Raw genomic sequence first — 21,505 nt, 5'->3', positions numbered from 1 at the left:
TGACCACCATCCCCCTTGTCACCTGGCACCCAATGGGGTCTTCGCTTACAAAACCGATTTAGAAGTCTCTGAACCTTGACACCCAGATTATTCAATTCATTCGAGTAGGGGAAGTTTAATTAGAAAAGCACACACCTTACCATATCTAAAGACATCTGCATATCTTCAGACCCCTTTGGAAGTCCTTTGAATGATGCAAATAAATCACTTATCATTTCAATACCCAGGCACCCCTGTGGATATTCAATATGTAATTATTGGTGACTGATTGCAATTCACCAAATTGAATGGCTTTCAATTTCTTTGAGGATTGGTTGTTCTTGTGAGAAAAAAAAAAAAATCTTTGGAACTCAGTTTTCAGTTTAGAATAAGATTGAAGTAGTTTTTTGGTTTGGTGTTTGCTTTTTTTTTCTTTTTTTTTTTTTTTAATTCTCTGGGCGGTGATCAATGGGAGGAATCCATAATTTTCGTAAGAAATCTTCTACTACATTGGCTGATAATGGACATTTGGGGTTTGGGTTATGTGTTTATTATATGCTGTTGGAAATTATATGTGAAGCACTTATAGGCTCTCAAATCTAATTATCATGTGAGATTTTAAAATATAGTCATAGATTTTTCCCCCTAAGTATGAGAAAAACCCATTAAACTTAACTCCTAACTCTTGAGTACTATAATTATATTTCACACTAAAATAACCTTTTTCCACTGAAAAGTTCAAAGACATTCCCAAACGTTTCCTTTCATAAAGGAACAAACATACAGTTTGTGTGCCTTGCAAAATATTACACACACATTATCAATGAAGTTGTAGCTAGAAACTAATATGCAACACTTAATTTCCTCAATAGATAGGTACCTGCCCTCTACCCCCCAAAAAAATACCATTAAACATCAGATCCTATTCCTGAAGACTTGAACTACTTCATGAAACCATAGGCACACAATCACAACATTTTAATCTATTAGAATGGTTGGTAAAATGCTGCAGTTGGGGTATAGCCTACATTGTTTCATAAACACAACAAATGCTATTGTACTTGCTACAAAAATTGTTTCTTCTCAATCATCTCTGAGACAAAGTATTTGGAGTAGTAGAAAGGGCACTGGAGTTTGGCAGAGTGAATGCAGGTTCAAGCCCCACTTCTGCCACTTCTGCCTATAACTCCTTCTCAATCTCTCTTCAGGATAAATAAGGGCAACAATACCTGCCTTGCAGGATAATATGAGAATTAAAAGAAGTACTTTATGTAGAGCAAAGTGCTGTAATATTACAATTTTTTATATCTTAAGGATCCAGAAGGGTTTTAGTCAAAAAGAAACCATGTAATGAACCCTATGATACTAAAATTTAAGTACTTTCAAAATATTCATCGTTCTGTTATTCTTTTGCTGTGGTTGAATTTAACAGTGAAACTTGATCTCACAGTCCCCAGTCCAGTAGATTCTTGCAAAACTCCTCTAATCAATTTAATTCAATATTTTTAAAGAAGTCTTTATGCTTAAAACAGTAATAGATACATAAGGAACACAAAAGAAGTAGAGCTCTGCTGGGAGAGGACTTTTTAAAAAAATATTTTTGGTTGTAGGTGAACACAATACCTTTATTTTATTTATTTATTTATTTTTATGTATTCTTGAGGATTGAACCCAGTGCATCACCCCTACAAGGCAAGCACTTCACCATGGAGCTACAACCCCAACCCCAGGAGAGGGCTTTTATAAAAAGCACTATTTGAGTGCTATAATAGACCATAAGAGCAAAATATAATTAAAAACTTATTTAGAAAAACAAGAGACTGGACCACATATTATAGTGGGCCAATTAAAATATTTATCTTGATTATTGAGCTTTGGGGCACTCCCTTTAAATTTTGTGCCTAAGACAAATGCTTTACTTGCTGTATCTTAGTTCTGGTCTTGATAAATGCAGGAAGAACAGAGGTAGTTCCTACTGTGGAATCATCAAGGGCTTACTAGAAGAGCTGGCTCCTGAAAGGTAGAGAGAATTGGGGAAGCTTCTGATGAGAAGATAAATTGCTCTATACATTAATCTATATATTGATTTCCTTTCTCCCTTGCTATTAAACTAAATCTGCAAAAGTTAAAAAAAATAGTTACTAATAATCTATTGCTGAATCCAATTTCTACGTTTTCCTCCCCTCCCCAATGTTTTGTTGTTATTTTACTGTATGTATGCACACTGAAAACTTCTTAAATAATGCTTAACTTTTTTCACTTCCTGAAGTTCCCACTAAAAATTGTTTTCCTTTACAATTTCACAAAATGTATTCTGGTACAGTGTCACCTAACAATTTGGTTTTCTTTCTTACAAATTGGAATGTGTGTTTATGAGAGAGGGAGGGAAGGAAGGAAAGAGAGAGACACCATGGCATTGATCAAGAAATTTAACCCTAAAATTCCAAAATCTTTTCAGTTCATACCTTAATATATGCATCATTTAGGATTTATGTGTTCACCTGCTAGTAACAGTGACTGGAAACAAAAGTTTCTTAAACAAGATACACTTTATTACTCTCTGTAGTAAAAAAGAAGTGCAGAGGGAGCACCCCAGGGAAGGTATAACAGCTCCATAGTCATCATGGACTCAGGTTCCTACTTTCTTCCTCTTCCACCATTCTCTTGCAAACCTCCCATTATTAAGTTCGTGCCATGATCCAAGATGGCTACTGGAGATGCAGGCACCTTGTCTGTACTGTAGGTCAGAAATTGTCCAAAAAAGAGAAGAAAGCATCTTATTTAGAAGTCAAACATAGCACTTCCAGTGATGGACTGGAATGTAGTCACATGACACATTCAGCTATAGGGGAGGTTGGCAAACAGTTTTGTGGCAAGGCTCCTAAAGCTTTAAAAAGACTTTACAATTTTTAAAAATACTATGGGGTATATTGAACTCCATTTGGATTTCCTTTTTTTCTAAGAAGTTTATTTATTCTATGATGAAAATGTGGATGTTAGCTATTGAAAAAATAATAACAATAGATAGAAAAATCTTATCTTATTCTGACAATCAAATCTCTCTTTTCTCTGTCTTTTCCTCATCCCACCACCACCACACTGCTTAATTTAGGAGGTTTTTTTCTTCAACATTCAGTATTCCAAAAATGCATCCTAAAGAAAGGTCTCTATCAGCCAAATGATTTTAGAATTAAGACAATCATCTGAATGATCTGGGCTAAAGCCACTTTCACTTCAATTATTCAAGTACTTCAGATGATCCCAAGGTTACTGCTTGAATTCTTTAGGTTATTATTTTGTTTTCAGATTTATAATCCTCGCATCATTATCCAGTAATAGATTCACATTTGATTTTTGTAAGCAATAATAGTATATATTTTTTTCTTTGAAGATGAAGGACTACATAATTCCTAGATATTTATTTGAGTCTCCATTTTTTAACTACTTTCTAATTTCCTAGCTTAAAAAACCCTGCCTTTTTCTCAGTCTCACCCTAGTAACACAATTAACAGGCAGATTAGAAGAATAAATTTCTAAGAACCCTGCTCTATTTTTCTTCCTATGTAGCTACTGCCCTCCTCCTTAGTAATCCTTGAATTGAATATTTGCTGTTCAAAGTCATGGATATTGCAGCAGCATTTTTAAACTATCTTCAGTTTAGTATCCCAACTCAAAGAGTATTAAGATTTTGCTTTATGTCAAATATTGTTTTTAACCTAAATAATTACACATCTTAGCAACATTATTCTCTATTTTCAATTATAATATTTGAGAAAAAATAGGTTTCTTAAAGTGATGAATTAATAGGGTTTAACCTACATACATTCTGCATATTTGAAAATAATCCTATATGATGATGACAGAGAAAATAACAGACACACTCCATCTTCCCCATTTTATGTGGTGATTGGAAACCAATTTATAAGTGGTGATGAATATTATTAAACTCCATGTTTCTTACCTTCACTTGCCCATGTGACAATTGTTCTTGCCAACAAGATATAAGCAGAAATGTTGTGAGGACCATGTAGGAGATTCCTTAAAAGAAACTGACTTAGCTTTTAAGAACAACTCCTTCTCCTCCTTTGCCTCCTCCTGCTGTTAGCTTAGAGTAGAGAAATGATGTCTATAAGCAACAGCAACCAGGTTGAACCACGAAGTAAACTTGTAATGGAAAGCTATGCTACTGATGGTAGAGGAAAATAGAATCCATGAAGCCACAGTAACAACCCTGACATTTTTATCCCCAACTGGTTTTCGCTCTGGATGCAGGGTTTTTCTATTATACACAGCTGAACTTAATGCTCATGACCATCATTTTTAATCGAAATGATTGACTTGCTTAAAAGTCTCTTCTATACTATGTCAAACAAATACTACTTTTTAAAAGTCAGGTGTAGTGATGCATGCCTGTAAGTTCAGTAACTGGGGAGGTTAAGGCAAGAGGATCACAAGTTCGAACCCAGCCTAAGCAACTTATTGAGGCCCTGTCTCAAAATAAAAAGTAAAAAGGACTGGGATGTAGCTCAGTAGTAAAGTGCCCAATCCCTACTACCAAGAAAAAAAGAAAAGAAAAATGTCCTGAAGACATCATTTACATTTGTTTTTGTTTGCTCCTTTGCTTTATGCTGTAGAACACTACAATATTTTTTTTTTGTCTGATATCCATTTTTCTTATTTTCCTTACTAACAGAACCACAATTTTGTTTAGGGTAGAAATGTGCCTAGCTGAAATACCAGTAGTGACCACAAGACACAAATCTAATGAGTTTTAAGGAGTATTATACTAGGGATTCTGGAAGGTGTTTGCTTTCTGAATAAGTTCTTTTTTTTTAAGAGATAGGAGAGAGAGAGAGAAATTTTTTTAATATTTATTTTTTTGTTTTCGGTGGACACAACATCTTTATTTTATTTTTATGTGGTGCTGAGGATCGAACCCAGCGCCCCACGCATGCCAGGCGAGCACGCTACCACTTGAGCCACATCACCAGCCCTCTGTATAAGTTCCTTGCCTGCCTGCCTGCTTCCTATGAGGTCCAAAGATGGATAATACATCTTGAAACCTTGAGTCAACCAGTATAAGGACAAACAAGCTAAGGATGACAGAGAGGAAGGTAAGAAACTGAAAAACTGATGACATCAAAGAGTGCATCAGTCCTGGACTGCCCATAACCAAACTTCATGTTTGGTAAGAAAAATGACCTCCATTGCCTTTAGGCAGTGCTGTTGGATTTCTGTTATTTCAATTAAAAAAAAATAGTTTATTATGCAAACAGAAATCAGTTTGCAAACTGGGATATCTCAAACTGAAAATGGTAAGAGGAAATCAGAGGCATAGCATTACAGGCTGGTTTATAAAAACAAATGAGAAAAAGGTTTTGTTATTTCAATTCCAAGAAAAGTGAACCTTTTGCACTATTGCAGCCCTTTTCAGCAAGGACTGCACCATTCCTGATGGCTGCTTATCAGCCTAGATTTTGGAAGTAGTGGTTTTTCAATAGTATAAAAATGTTATTTATTTTGTCATAATATATTGCAGAAGTACAGACTGAAGAAATTCATGTCAATATACTTCAATTCACAAACTGTTAAAAAGTGTTGAAAGTATATGCTATACATATAATACATATAGAAACAAACTTGATAACATATATTTTCTTTTTTTTTACTTCTAACTTTTTAAGTAGTCAGAGATGGGGGTTGCCCTTAAATTCAATCAAACATTTATGCATTTTATGTGAGAAAGGATTCAATGCACAATGTTTTAAAGATTTTTATAACAATTAGACTGGGTGAACCACAGTCTAGGAGTTATTGCTTGATTTTTAAAAATTTACAAAATACAGGACTCACAAGGAACCAGCAACATCAATTCATGTGACCAGCAGCAGCAAGGTAGGTCTCAGGACTCCTGATATCCAGAAAAGGCTGGCAGAATGGTCCCATCTGCCATTTGCTGATACCCACAAAGTTACCTGTGGCTCCTGCTGAGATTATTGGTTTCTCCTTCTCTTCTTCCTCCCAAATTTTGCAACAGTATCTCTCATTGGCAGAATTTAGGTTGGAATACAATTGATAACAGATTTTGAGAAAGGTCTCATAAGAGAGAAAGCTTGGAAGTGTAAGGATGATGTTGAGTATCAAGAGTTAACATATGGCATAGTTCCTAAGTCATTTAGCATACTTTCTGAGGTATTCAAACACAAAGGGAGTTAATCTATTCTGTTGTTCATTTATCCTGTCAAATAAAACAAGATCAAATTTTAAAAAATAGTTTATTATGCAAACAGAAATCAGTTTGCAAACTGGGAGATCTCAAACTGAAAATGGTAAGAGGAAACTCAGAGGCATAGCATCACAGGCTGGTTTATAAAACAAATGAGAAAAAGTTTTTGTCATTTCTGTTTTTTGCTGTGTTGGGAATCAGACCCAGGATATCACACATTGCTAGACAAGTGCTTTCCCACTTAACTGTAACCCCAGCCCAAGAAAGTTTTTTCAATCATTCTTTCAATGATTGGGTATTACCAGATGGCAGAAGATTTGTTAAAAGTGATTTTATTATACATTGTTGAAAGACAACTTAAGTTTCATTTATGATTATCAGAGCCATTTACAAGAAACAACCTAAGTAATGTTTTGTTTAGGAAGTCAAATGGGTCTTCTCCAGGGATTCTCAAGCCTGATCTCCATTATACTTTGCTATAGCCACCCATTCATTCATTGTGTCTTTTAGATTTAGAAATGAATACCTGCGCCTTCCAGTAAGGTAAAACATGTAACAACACTTGTGACCCACTATTCTCTTAAGTGCACTAACAAATCTCTAGTGAGTTCCCTGTAATATCCTTCAGGTCACTAAGGAGCTGGCAGGGTAGCACTAGTAGGATAGATTCTCCAACAGCCCCAGAGTCACAGAGAAAAGGTAGGTGCTAGTTGTCCACATACTTCAAACCAGACCTCTGCATGTGCACTATTAATTTGTCTGAATACTAGTGTCAACATTTCTGAAATCTCAGACCTTTTTCTACCCAAGTTTTTATTGCTTTGAGAATCTGCTGAAGTCCCAGGGACAGTCATGTAAGAACTACTGTGAATATAGAATATTTTATGACAGTTATGAAAATTAATTGGTCCTCAAAACATTAGGTTTATAATTTCTCCTCAAAATTGTCATATTTTTAAATGCTCTTTTAAACAGTAGCCAATAACTTCAACTTATTTTATACTGATTTTTAGATAGTATTGAATGATTCCCCTTCTTAGGCCTTTTTAATTGTCTTCTATAGTTACCTCAATTAATTTTGTATCTTACTAGATAAGTATTAATTTAGCTTAACATTGCTTAAAATATGAGAGTTTTATATGACTAGTTTTAGAAAACTGATATCAAGTACTCAAATGTTTCTTCTTTAACAATGTGTGCATTCCTGAAGAAGGGGGAAAAAACCCTCATATTTTAGAAAATCATGCGCTAAAAATAACCAAAAATAACAAAATGAAAAGACAAGCCATAGACAGGTATTAAATTCTTTACAAAATTTATATATGTTTTGTTGTTGTTGCTTTCTTGGGGGGGCGGGGGGGGGCGGGGTTTACCAGGGATTGATCACAGGGGCACTCAACCTCTGAGCCACCTCCCCAGGCCTATTTTGTATTTTATTCAGAGATAGGGACTGGCTGAATTGCTTAACGTCTCTCTGTTGCTGAGGCTAGCTTTGAACTCATGGTCCTCCTGCCTCAGCCTCCTGTATGATCCACATGCCTCAGCCTCCTGAGCCACTGGGATTACAGGTGCACCACTGCCCTGGCCCAAAAATGCAAAGAACTTTTAAAACTCAACAATAAGAAAACAAATAACCAGATTAAAAAATTAGGAAGAGATCCAAACAGACTCACCAAAGAAAAGGTATAGATGAAAAATATATGAAAAAAAATCATCAATCTCATATGTCACTAGGGAATTGAAAATTAAGAGAACAGTGTGATCCCTCTACGTACCTATTACAATGGCTAAAATCCAAAACACTGAAAATTCCAAATGCTGATGAGGCTGTGCAGTGACAGGAACTCTCATTCATTTGTTGCTGACAGGAATGCAAACTAATACAGCCACTTTGGATGACCATATGACATTTTCTTACAAGGCAAAATATAATCTTACCATATAATCCAGCAATCACTCTTTTAGTTATTTTCCAATGTGGGTTGAAAACTGTCCAAACAGATGCCTGCACACAAATGTTTATAGCATCTTTATTCATAATGGCTGAAATTTGAAAGCGACCAAAACATCCTTTATTAGGTGAATGGATAAACTGCAGTATATCCATACAATATAAGAGTATTAAGCAATACAAAGAAATGAGCTTTCAAACTGTGAAAAGTTATAGAGGAAGCTTAAATGCACATTGCTAAATGACCAAACCCATCTGAAAATGCAACGAAACCTCTATGACTTTAGAAATACATCCTAGAAAAGACAAAACTATGGAGACAGTTTAAAAAAATAGTTCAATAGTTTCCAAGTGTTCATGAGGGGAAGGAATGAATACAGCACATTTAGGGATGTGAAACTACTCTGCTTGACAATATTATGGTGGATATATAACATTAGGCATTTGTCAAAACCCATAGAACTGACCAACACAAAGAATAAACTCTAACATGACCCACAGAATTTAGTTTATAATAATGTATCAGTATTGGTTCATCAACTGTTAACAAATACACTATCCTATTGCAAAATGTTAATAATAGGTAAAACTATGAGGGAAGGGGAAGCGAGATACATGTGAACTTACTGTACTCTCTTCTTGACTATTCTGTAATCCTAAAACTGACCTAAAAACTAAAGTCTATTTAATTTATAAAATAACTGAAAAGATTTTTGGGGGAAAATAATGATGGAGAAAAAGCAATGTTTCAGTCAGTTTTTTCACTGCTGTTGTAATGCCAGATTTGTGGGACCCCAATAGGCCTCCAAGAGCCAAATCCGACGCAATCACACAAGAGTCTTTATTGCAAGCTCAAGCCTGGACTCACAACCATTTCCTACTCAGCAGTCCCAAGGAGTGAGCCCTGGTCCTTTGGTCAGTGAGATTTTATAAGTTTGGGGGGGATACTCTATGTGTCACAACATCACACAGAAAATCATTTCACACCACGGGAAAATCAAACAACAACTCTTAACATTGATTAGCACATTCACTTGCAGAAACAAGTTGGGTAGATACCCTATCATATGGTTAGTACAAGAGGGGGATTCGTTTGAACTGATTGGTTTAATCCGGGAGGGGTGTAATGCTAAACTACCTGGTTTTCTAAATCTTATCAACCACCATAAACTACTGGGGGGGTCATCTGGCATCCCAAGTATTTTCACTGTCTCATGCTGATTGGTGGTTGCTAGGGGGTTGCTATGGGTCCTCACCTAGCCTGAGTCAGAGACACATGGTGCCACAGATCTCTCCTATTATTTGCAGACAAACAACTCAGCATTGGGTTTTCCCAAGGACAAGGATCACACCCCCTCCCTCTGGACAATCCTTGAGGTAGAAGCTGTTTTCAAAAATGGAGTCACATCAGTTTCTCACTGTCACTAAAAGACCCAACCAGAATAATTGTAGAGGAGGATGAGTTTATTTGGGGGCTTAAGGTTTCAGAGATCTCAGTGCATGAACAGCAGGCTCCATCATGGCCGCAGAGTGTGATGGAAGGAAGCAGCTCACGTGATAATCAGAAATCAGAGAAAGGGACTCCACTTGCCAGATACAAATATATACCTCAAAGCCATACCCCACCTGCCCTCAGTTACCACTCAATTAATCCCATTAGGGGATTGATTCACTGATTGGGGTAAGGCTCTCATAACCCAATATTTCTTCTCTGAACCTTCCTTCTTGCATTATCTCACACGTGAGCTTTTGGAGGACAACTCACGTCCAAACCATAACAATGAAAAAGCTATGCCACATCACAACTAGAGCACTACAAAAACATTTACAAACCTATTGAAAGTGCTAGCAAAGTTAAGAATAAAAGTTCAAATATAATTTACAATATATGTAAAACTGAAAATTTGTTTTAGTTAAGAACAAATGAGAGGAAAATATAAAGAAAGACTGAGTATGAAAACAAGGGCAAATAAACAAAGATCAAGAAGAACCTGCACTTTCAAGATAGAGCATGTGCCAAGAGATAAAAAGGGGAGTGGATGGGCAATGGGTACAAGACTGCTTTCTTCCACAACTTACTGCATTAGCTCTCTTAGTGGACTTGGATTTCTGCTGCTGCTGCTTGATAATCAAAACATTATTACACTGGTAAAATTGTGCATAAAACAATTGATTTCCACATTCTATTCACATTTCTATTTTTCAATTATGCATTAACTAACTCATATTACAAAAGAATATGTTGCAACAGAGTAAAAAATAATGGCTTTTGTTTCTGTTTCTTTAACCAAGCAAAATAATTTAAGCCAATTTCTATATATTATACTGTGGTGACAACTCACACATTTGTGGACATTGAGCTCAAGATACCCTATCATATGAATTAGATTCAATAGTGAATGTGGCAGAGGGTTTGAAGTACACTTTTAGGAAACAATTTAAGGATTATGTGTCATAAAATTGAAACCAATTAAATGAAACTTATTTTAAATAGGTCACTCTGAAATGAAACACTTAGGGTATTTTTCTTTGCAGAAAAGTTTACCAGCAAAACATAAAATCTCATTTTCAATGGGATTCATCAAATAGTCCGGCATTAGATCATTATCTGCACTGAAGTATCATCATGCTCAATTCACTTATGAGTCCACTCACTTAGATAATTTCTTCACTGTTGACAAAATCCAGCACAGTCATTTTCTAATCATATCTAATCATGCTATTACTACCCTCTCTAATCCTATTTCAGCATTCAGCATTGGCTACTCTTGAGATATCAGAGTTTTGTTTTGTTTTTTTAAATTGCTCTATTACTTTTATGTTTTTCTTCTTTTTCTTAAAACAAAACAAAGGACTTTAACCACTCTATATCTAAATGCAAAACTGAGAATAAGATCATGGTCCATTCATTTATAGAAGAAGTTTTGAAGTATTCTCTTGGGATTATGTTGGATTACAGAAATGAACTTCTTATGGGGGGTGTCCATGAATGCCTGAGTTTTGAGCAAAACTTCTGTATGTATGTATTTTTAGAGAGGTGGCATATACTTTTTACTAAAATTTCAAAGTCACTTTTAATCCCCCCCCCCAAAAAAAAAGATTAAAACAACAGAGGTGGGAAGAAGGCATGGGTAGCTAAAAATGACACTCAAAATAGGAGTGCATTTAAAAATATAAGCAGTCAACTTTTTAACTTAGCTAATTGCTTAATGTCATCTAAAGTCAAATAAGCACTAGATTGATTCAATCAGCTTCTGTGTCCCTGTGATTAAAATTTCCAGTGAGAACAACTTAGAGGGTGAAACACTTATTTTGGTTCACAGTTTCAGAGGTCTCAATCCATAGACAGTTGACTCCATTGCTCTGGGACTAAGGTGAAGCAACACATCATAGAGGAAGGGTATGGTGGAGGGAAGCTGCTCTTCTCATGACAACAAGGAAGGAGAGAGAGAGAGAGAGAGAGAGAGAGAGAGAGAGAGAGAGAACAAGAAGAACAATTGTCCAGGGCTGCCCCCAGGGACTCACCTCTTCTAGCCACACCCCAAATGACTACACTTACTAACCAGTCAGTCCATTCGAACTTGGATGGACTAATTAGGTTGCAGCTCTTGTAATATAATCATTTTACTTCTAAATATTCCTGCATTAATAGGAGCTTGGACACCTCATCTTCAAATCATAATGGTAAGTGATATGTTGACCAAGATTTAGTGACAATGTTGTAATAGGCATAGAGAAGGTTGTATAAACTGGGACTTGTTTTATGTAGAATATTTGTATATAAACTAAGAATGTAATGACAAAACAGAAGAAAGACAATTCTGTCTGGGAGGTTAAAACAATGCACATATTTACCTTTCTAATAATTTGTATTGCTCTGAAAATAAATCATAGACTCTCTGGAAGTATAAATTAAACCACATGTGCCTTAGAATAACATTCATATAGTCCATACATTTTAGAAATTTTTTATAGAAATTGAGCAAGCATTTGAAATGCAAGCAAGTGTTCTGTGTTTTATCTTTATACAATTCTTCATCACTACTTTAGCAATGGAGAATAAAATATAAATTACACATTAATTTCTGTGTTTCTATGAACTTTGTAAAACTTGCCATGTGGGTCTACAATGTATCTCAAGGGCAAAGAACAAATCTCATTTATCTTTGAATCCCAGCACCTAGCTAAAGAAGTAGAACATAATGGATTTCTTAATCCATTATACTTTCCTGACTTTTGAGAACATTGCCACCTTTCATGTAGCTTTAAAAAGGTGAAGGTCATGTACTAACACAAAGGAGCCTAATTTATAGTTAAAGCTTTCCTTTGGCATCAATTCAAAATTATTAACTGGAAGAACAACATAAAGTGATATTGTTACAGATTTTTTTAAAAAACACAAAATTGGGGCTGGGGTTATGGCTCAAGGTTAGAGTGCTCACCTAGCACATGCAGGGTGCTGGTTTGCTCCTCAGCACCACATAAAAATAAAATAAAGGTATTGTGTTCAACTACAATTAAAACAATTTTTTTTAAAAAAGCACAAAACTATCCATTTGAGCAAACTTCAAAATCTATGTATGTGCATATGATGTCAGTGACTTAACAGATCAGTGTTCACACTAATTATTTATGAAAAACTAGCCCTATTCCTCTTTCTAAACCAAGTGAGAATTAGGTCTGCAGTTTCTAGATTTTAAAAAATCAACTTATGGTCATTTATCATGGGGCTGTATTTAAAGTCATAAAATGATAATTCAAAACCCCTAACCAAAGTAACAAATTCTTGGAATGGGGCCCATAAATCAACAGCAGAATCATGTAATTTGGCTCTGTTCCCTTGAGCTAGAATTCCAAAACAAATAGATAATTGCAGATCATAATATGGAATTATAAAATGTAGTCAACTGTAGCACGGGTCTAGGCAGTGTCAAAATCAAAGTCCAATGAATCAAACTCATAAACAGTTGTAGCCAGCAAAAATAATTCCAGGATTAACTTCTGGAGTGGTTGGAATGGCTTATTTTTGATACAGTCTAGAAATGTAGAAAAGTAGATAGAAGAAAATTACTTTCTTTCTCACACTGTATGAGTAACTTTGTTGCCAGAATACATTTTCTAGCACTTTGCTAGTTGAAGTGCCCCAAGACTAGCAACCTTTTACATCACTTACAATGTTGTTAGAAATGAAGAATCTGAGACTCCAAAACCACCCACCTACTAAATCAGAGTCTTGTTTTTAGCAAGATTCCCCAGGGGATTCATTTGCTCATTAAATTTCAAGAAGCACTGTCCTAGCCCACAGTGCTAATAAAGTATGTGGCCCTTAACAAGTTCATGAAACCATAGTAAGAAAAATGTCACTAGAAAAAGATAGATATTCTTCTCTCTTTCATAGTAAGCAATGACATCACCTATTTTTCAGGATTTTTAATAGTCTTAAATGAAAAAGAACAGGTTGATGTTGTTGTTGTTTTGTTTTTTGGTTTTTGTTTTTGTTTTTTTCCAGTATGGCCTTTTATGAACTCCCAGGTATACTTTGCCCAATTTTTTAAGACTATTACATTTCCTAAATTATTAAATACCCTAAATAACCATTAAAACGTCTTCTTTTTTTAATTAAAACTCATTACACATTATATATTCTCAGTTTTTTAAAGAATTATTATTATTAACATAGTTTAGGTCCTAATTCTGTATCTGTATTTTCCCCCAAATGCCAACAATTTACTAGATCATAAGATTAATAAATTGTGGGGCTGGGGATGTGGCTCAAGCGGTAGCGCACTCGCCTGGCTTGCGTGCGGCCCGGTTCGATCCTCAACACCACATACAAAGATGTTGTGTCCGCCGAAAACTAAAAAATAAATATTAAAAATTCTCTCTCTCTTAATCTTAAAAAAAAGATTAATAAATTGTAGGAAACCTACAGGTGCTTGCAAATTGTAGGTTCTGGATATAGAGCAAAACAGGAAAGAAATTGAAAACGTTAAAACTGAGTTTGGAGAAACTATTAAATAGAGACCTAAATCAGGGATAAGGGAGATTTCTGTTGTTTAAATTTGTTTTGCTTTGCTTTCAAAGCAGAGTGCTTGCAATCTACATATTCAACGCTGTTTAGAAAACGTGACTCTCGGCTACCTAAAGATTTTATTGGAGAGTTCCTGACTACTATTTTGGTGCTTTCTAGCTAGTATTTAGGAGGAAGGTCTCACTACGCAGTATTTCAGGACTACGGACAGCGCCTAGGCGCCTACTCCTGCAATGGGAGGGATGCGTTTGGGTTTGTTTCTCCTAGAGAAAACCGAAAGGATAAGGGTAAAAACTCCAAGTGACGCATTCAGTCCCCAGTTATACCAATACACCCTTCACTCCCGTTTTTCCTTTATCCGATGAAATGAAATGTAATGTAAAAATCTAGAGACTACCGTTCCACGGAGACTGCTGTCATCACGCGCAGCAAAATGCCCGCGGCATAGCTAGGGATGCAGCAAAGAGAGAAAATCAAGGATTTTCACAATAAATTAATGAAATCCTCACGGCCTTAGGAAGCAAAAATGATGATGAATCCTGATTGCTAACCTTTAGGATGTAATGTGGGGGGAAATGAGCGCCTGTTTCCTTTTATTTCCTTCTTCTTTTTAGCAGACCTGAAGAATAGAGCCTGTTGCTGCTGTAGCTGATGCCCTTCCCCCTCTCGTTGCCACCTCCTTTCAGTCTTACACACATACACAGACGCTGTCACATTCACACACGCGCGCAAATATTTACAGTGACACACCGAAGAAATCAACACACATTTTCCTACAAACCGTACGCGCGCACACACGTACTTCGGCGAGCGCCCACGTCCTCTCTCACCGACAGACACAGGCATTTACACTCGTAGGCCAGGAAAGCGCTAACCACGGTCCTGTGACTCCACGCAGGTTCCCAGAATACGCCTTTTACATTTTTACTGAACCGATCAGCGAACACAGACAAACCTGCCAACACTTAAGTCTACTCGCTGGATTTCATCTCCATGACAACAAGCATGGAAGGTGAGACATTGCTGCCTGCGAAGTAACTTTCTCTCCCTTCTCCCCGCATTAACTGACAGGGTTCCAGTACAGGTCCAGATGAGGAGCCTGTCCTCATCCTCTTGCTTTTCTGAGACAGGAGAGCCAGAGGAGGGTGGTGGGGGGAGCCTGCGGGTCTGGTGAGTTCAAATTCTTAGGAGGAAAGGGCCCTAGTGCTTCTGGAGCTGCTGATGCTCTTGTTTAAAAAAAAAAAAAAAATGTGTGTGTGTATGGATTGTTGATGCTTTTCCCATAATATTTGGTAGGAAGTTTCCATGCTTCTTCAGTTTAATATTTAGAAAGAGAACTAGAGACAAACAACGTAGAATAATAATGATGGTCTAGGCTTCTCTAGTGAGACATTTTGAGAATTTTCAGATCAGATTGTCTAGTAATTTGGAAGGAATGTCAAAAGAGCCATCCAAAAGGTCTCTTAAGAGAGAAATTCTCTTAAGATTGAAATCTGAAGGGTTTAAGGGTGAATTCTGGAAGATCCCAAGGTATGGCTATCTGGGAAACTCTGAAATCTATGCACCATGATGAAGACATCTGGGTTTGTAATTTAAGATTTTCTTTCAATTCCAACACATTCCATTACTAATGATTAGCTAGCTCCATGCAAAAGTGGCCTCAATAATGCGTCTTTTTCCTCTTTACTTTTAACAGGACTTAATAATCTTTTTATATTTGGTGCAGGGTGTGTGTGTCTATGCATGGGAGGGCTCATTTTTTTTAAGCTTGGGTTTTCTTATATGTCATTTCATGAAATTATGAATGTCATATCATTGGTATTAGAAATTATTATCCAGAACATCATACTTCACTTTAATAATATCTATTTCAGATTTGCTGTTTGGAATACCATTACTAAATAAATAAACAAGAGGGGGGGGGGGGAACCTGTTGATTAAAATTAAAATACTGGAGGTGGTTCTTTTTTTTTTTGATCCATGTTTTTACCATTGGCTTCCACAATTATGTATTGCATGCAAGATTAATAACTATGTTTCTGAAAAATGAATTTTTGTCTGCTTATCAGTAAATATATTTCACAGAAGACATAAACATCACCTTCAACATTCATGTATACGAAAGACTAAATATCTATAAAAATATTAACATTGCTTGACTACTTACAATGATATGATTTGTATGACTAATCAGAGGATTTAGTTTTTTTTTTTTTTCATTTGGTGATTTGCAATTATGAAGCAGCCTCCATGAAATGTGGGCCTTTTGATATCTACAGGTATACCCTTGGCCTAATCCTATGACTCATCAGAACTTCAAATGTCAGTTCCTGACATTTGCCATGAAAGAAATGTTGTACTTTCAACCCAGTTGCTTCTTTCAAAAATGCCTAAACATTAATTTCAATGAACATGGCTCAAAGCAGTAGTTTATTATTTCTAGTAGTATTATAAAAATGTATTAAAACATTTTAATCAATATATGTAGAAACCCTGATATTTAAGCTGTGCAATGTTGATAATTTTATCAATTTTTTGTTGTCTAGCATATTTAAAATAATTTTACCACTATTTAATTTTACATTTGATCTTTTTTATTCATCAAATTTTCTCAACTAATTTTTCTCATATTTTTAAATTTATGGTTTTGTTACTTCATAATCTGAATTTCTCTCATATGTCTTTCATTTTTCTATTTCCTAGTAAACAGGATGTTAAGATGATGTTTCCTCCTGAGGTAGGCATTACAATCTTTGTTGTGCAGAACCTAATGATGTTTTGCTTTCCGATCTCTTTCAGCAACTAGAGAAAGTAAAAATGTATCTGACTTCCATAATTGTCAAATATTTTGGATTCCTTATTTATTTTTAAGGAATGAGTGTTGTAATTAAAGACTTACTTATGTTACTAACAGTATTTTTATGTTGTATTATGTTCCATATCAATAGAAAGGCACAAAGCTGACCCTGTTTAGTAACATATTCTCAGAAACTGTAGACTTCATGCTGAAATTAGACAAGTTGTTCATTTCGTAAGTCAAATAAAATGAAAAGTTTGGGCAATTAGTTGAAAAATTTAGACCTCAAATACAAGTATTTCAATTGCTACATGCTTGTCTTAAACTACCAAGAACATCTATTTACTGATTCTATTATTAAGCAAGTGTTTAACTTTTTACTTTTATTTGTTTGTGTAGAAGCAGCCTGAAGCAATGGCCAGACCTTTTTTCAACCTTCAAATATTACTTTTCAATTGTTTTCCTTGACCTGTATTTTGTTTTCATCTTTAGTGTGGAATATAATTTTAAGATGAAATAGAAATCTAAGTTTTTGTTTTTAAAGTATTAATAAAACATCTGCTCTTTCCCAAATCAATTTTATGTTAAAAATGGAAATTTTATAGCCCTTTGAACCTTAGGTACTAGACTTTTTTTCCCCCCCTAGGATTAGACCTGGAATCTCATGTATACTAAGCAAGTGCTCTACCACTGAGTTACATCCTAGCGCTTTTTATTTTGAGACAGAGTCACACCAAATTGCATAGGCAGGCCTTGGACTTGCTATCCTCCTGCCTCAGTCTCCCAAGTAGCTGGGAATACAGATGTGCACCTCCACGACTGGCTTTGATTTTCTATTGAAAACTGAATACATGATCATGTCTTTATTATTGAAAATGATAAATCTAATGATTAAAGCTTCTGCACCTTTAACTTTTGTGCAAGTAAAACTTACTTTGTCAAGTTTCCTCCACCAACCTGACTCCATTCTTTCATTGCTCATCATGCCTAAATACCCTTCAACTTAGTGTCACGACATTAGAGAATACTGTTTTGTTTTGTTGGTACTAGGGATTGAACCCAGGGTGCTAAGCCACTGAGCAACAGCCCAGCCCTTTTTTATATTTTATTTAGAGACAGGGTGTCTCTAGGTTGCTTCAGGGCCTTACTAATTTGCTGAGGCTGGCTTTGAACTTGAGTTCCTCTTGCCTTAGCCTCCTGAGCACTAGACTACAGGAGTGTGCCCGGATCTCTCTATATTTTGTTTATCCCCTTGAACTCACTCTCTCTCTCTCTCTCTCTCTCTCTCTCTCTCTCTTTTTTTCCATCAAGATGTTGAAGATAATATCAACCACATATGGTTGTTGTGTGGATAAAATAATAGACGTAAAGCTCTATTTGATACGCAGTCCATGTTGGATACAAGTTTTCTTCCTTTTTTTATTGTCTTGGTAGAAACCTGCATTGTTTTATTCTTGTTTGAGCATGGCTCCTCTCCCTTCCTGGTTGGAATGTCTTTGAGTAGAGGTATCCTTCCTAGTACAACATAGTAGCAATGCAATAAATATTTGGGGGTAAAAGTATAGTGCATATATATTATTTCATACTTGCCTGACTGAAGCATAATTACAGTATTGCTACTTTCTATCATTTGTATCTCCATTCAATTTAAAACAGCATTTATTGTCCATGGTGGTGGTGGTACTAGATATTGAACCCAAGGACCCTTTACCACTGAGCTACCTGCCTAGCCCTTTTTTAAAATTTCTAATTTTGAGATAGGGTCTTGCTAAATTGCTTAGGGCCCCACTAAGTTCCTCAAACTTGCAATCCTCCTGTCTCAGCCTCTCAAACTCCTAGGATTACAGGTGTGTGCCACTGCTCCTGGCCAGCGTCTGCTTTTTAAATAATCACCTCACAGCTTTAATTTATACTAGTATTTGATACGAATATATTTGATAACTTGCAGACTTATTTCACATAAACGGCCAAGCTGTGTCTCCCCCATTTAAGAATGGTACCTCTTCGTTCCTCCCACATAAACACAGAATTTTTAGAAATGTTAAATTCTATTTTCTGGTTTCAACTCAGAATTCTTTTCATCAGAATTGTTTTTTAAGTTTTGATTCTGTGAGCTATCATATAGTTTCAGCTAAGAATTGTATCAAATTTAATAATCATCACTTCTAGGTCTTCAACCTACTTACTATTCAAAAACACTGAAGAGGATGTAGATATTCCTTTGTGATACTACATTGTAGACCTATCTCCATGATTATAGAACCAAATATTTATTAGGGTAGTACACTGAAGTATGAATCTATATAAAAAATGCTATTATTCAGGAATATCTCCCATGTTCCTTGCAAAGATCATGGGAGACTGCTAAGTGCATTGCCAAAAATTCTAAATCATGTTCATGCTATTTCCCTGACTCACCATGCTAGTAGTAAAATTTCCCAGAGGAAATGAATTTGGCATTTGCTATAGTTTAGAGCCCATTTGTCAACCAAAGGCCCATGTGTTAAAGGCTTGGTTGCCAGATGGTGGGCCTATTGGAATATGATGGAACCTCTAGGAAGTGGGGCCTATGCTGAGAGCCATAGCCTGTATCAGTTAATTTCTTGATCTGAACATATCATATTTGAAATCGCCCCTCCTACTTCAATTCTTTTGCAATGGCTGTTTCCTGAAATTTCAATGCTCTTCACCCCCTATATTTTCATGTCTCCTTCCTTGACATTATTCAAGTTTGAGGTCAAATATTATCTCCCTAGAGAGACATTTGTAACCCTTGATACTAAAAGAATGACATTTGGTCACTACCACAATTCTTTTTCCTTTTAACTTGTTTTTCTTTCTTTCACATTTACAACTATGACCACCTGGCACAATATATAGATATAGATATATAGAGTTAGATTTTTTTAAGATTGTGTTCATCTTTTCCACTGGGATGTAACAGTCATTATGGCAGGTATACATTGTTATCAAGTTCATAACTATTTAGCACCAAGGACTGCATTGACACATAACAGAAACTCAACATCTATCTGTTCAATGAATAAGTTTTAAAACATATTATTTGTTACCTTAAGCTCATTCAACTCTTTAGAATTCCTAAAACATTTAAAATTTTTGGTCACTTTTCAGTATTTACCCTAGTTACACTGCATTTTTTCTGTATTTGTACCAATAATAGAGATTGAGTGCTTATAAATATACATAATGTCATCAAATAGCCATTTATCTATTCCTCCAAGGAACAACAAAACTAGTGGCTTTATTTATTTACTACGTGATTCTGTATACTCATTTATTGATTCTGGAAATTTTGGAAGTATCTTACAAAAAAATAATCCTCTTGCCTAAGGGAAGAGCCAAGTATTATAAAGGACAAGGCAAACAAAGGGAGGTACAATTATGCCATAAATCTATGCTAACCAAAGTTGCTACAATAGAATGCCTGGTACAGATTAACACCAAAATAATATAATGACTACATACTTTTCCTTAAAAAAAAAAAAAAAACAGAAGAAAACTTACAAAGTTATTAGGAAAGACTTACTTTCTCTACCTTTAAAAACTAAAAATCACATTCTGTAAACGCTATGTTAATCAATTTGATAGAAAAGAGCAGAAACACTGAACTCTGAAAAAGCTGTTGAATTTTGATATGAATCTTCAAGACTATTTTTTTTTAAAGTAGGGATTGAACTCAGGGGTACTTTACTACTGTGTTACATACCTAGTTCTTATTAATTCTTTTTATTTTTTATTTAGAGACAGTATCTCGCTAAGTTGCTTAAGACCTCACTAAATTACTAAGGCTGCCCTTGAACTTGTCATCTTCCTGCCTCAGATCCCCAAGTCATTGAAATTATAGGAGTACACCATCACGCCTGGTTTCAAGATAGATTTTTGAAATTAAATGCAAATTCTTTCATTTGTTTTATTTTAAACTAAATGTTTTTGTGTGCGTGTGTGTTTTTTGGATATTATAAAATTAGATTTTGGGGGGCGGTACTGGGGATTGAACCCAGAGGCACTTAACCACTGAGCCACATCCCCAGCCCTTTTTTTCTTTATTTTGAAACAGGTTCTAGTTGCTTTAGGGCCTTGTTAAGTTACTGAGGCTGGCTTTGAACTTGAGATCCTCTTGCTTCAGCCTTCTGAGTTGCTGGGATTATAAATAAGTGTCATCATGCCTGGCCTAGATTGATTTTTAAGGATAATTTTATACATCAAGCATTATGTTCCTCAATGTATTTACTTGAATCCAGTTCAAATATTTATTAAGTATCTACAATGTGCCAGGAACTGTAGTCAGTACTTACTTATCAGGAACTGTACTTCATTACATGTGAAGTACTTATTTTTCCATTAAAAATGCAACTTAGCAAGGCATTAAGCAACTTTGGAAGAAACTGTCTCAAAAAAAGGGCTGGGAATGTGGCTCTGTGGTAGAATGCCCCTGGGTTAAGTCTCTAGTATATATATATACATATATATATATATATATATATATATATATATATATAT

The 21,505-nt window shown here is 35.4% G+C and overlaps 1 protein-coding gene across 3 annotated transcripts in view; it reads left to right on the top strand.

Annotated features, from left to right (window-relative positions):
* The first annotated feature begins 13,979 nt into the window (after positions 1-13,979).
* Ctxn2 (cortexin 2) overlaps positions 13,980-21,505 on the top strand; it is an 11,270-nt gene continuing 3,744 nt past the window's right edge. Inside the window, exons 1-2 of one of the 3 annotated variants that reach the window (XM_048793150.1) lie at positions 13,980-15,199; positions 16,891-16,924. The gene's annotated coding sequence lies outside the window, so the exon portion shown is untranslated. Of the gene's footprint in view, positions 15,200-15,266; positions 15,358-16,890; positions 16,925-21,505 lie in introns of those variants that run through there. The other 2 variants (XM_048793151.1, XM_015480241.2) reach the window with 2 other exon arrangements.

Source organism: Marmota marmota, unplaced genomic scaffold, assembly GCF_001458135.2.
Source record: "Marmota marmota marmota unplaced genomic scaffold, marMar, whole genome shotgun sequence".
In the NCBI taxonomy this organism is placed as follows: domain Eukaryota; kingdom Metazoa; phylum Chordata; class Mammalia; order Rodentia; family Sciuridae; genus Marmota; species Marmota marmota.
This window is presented reverse-complemented; position numbering and strand designations above follow the sequence as displayed.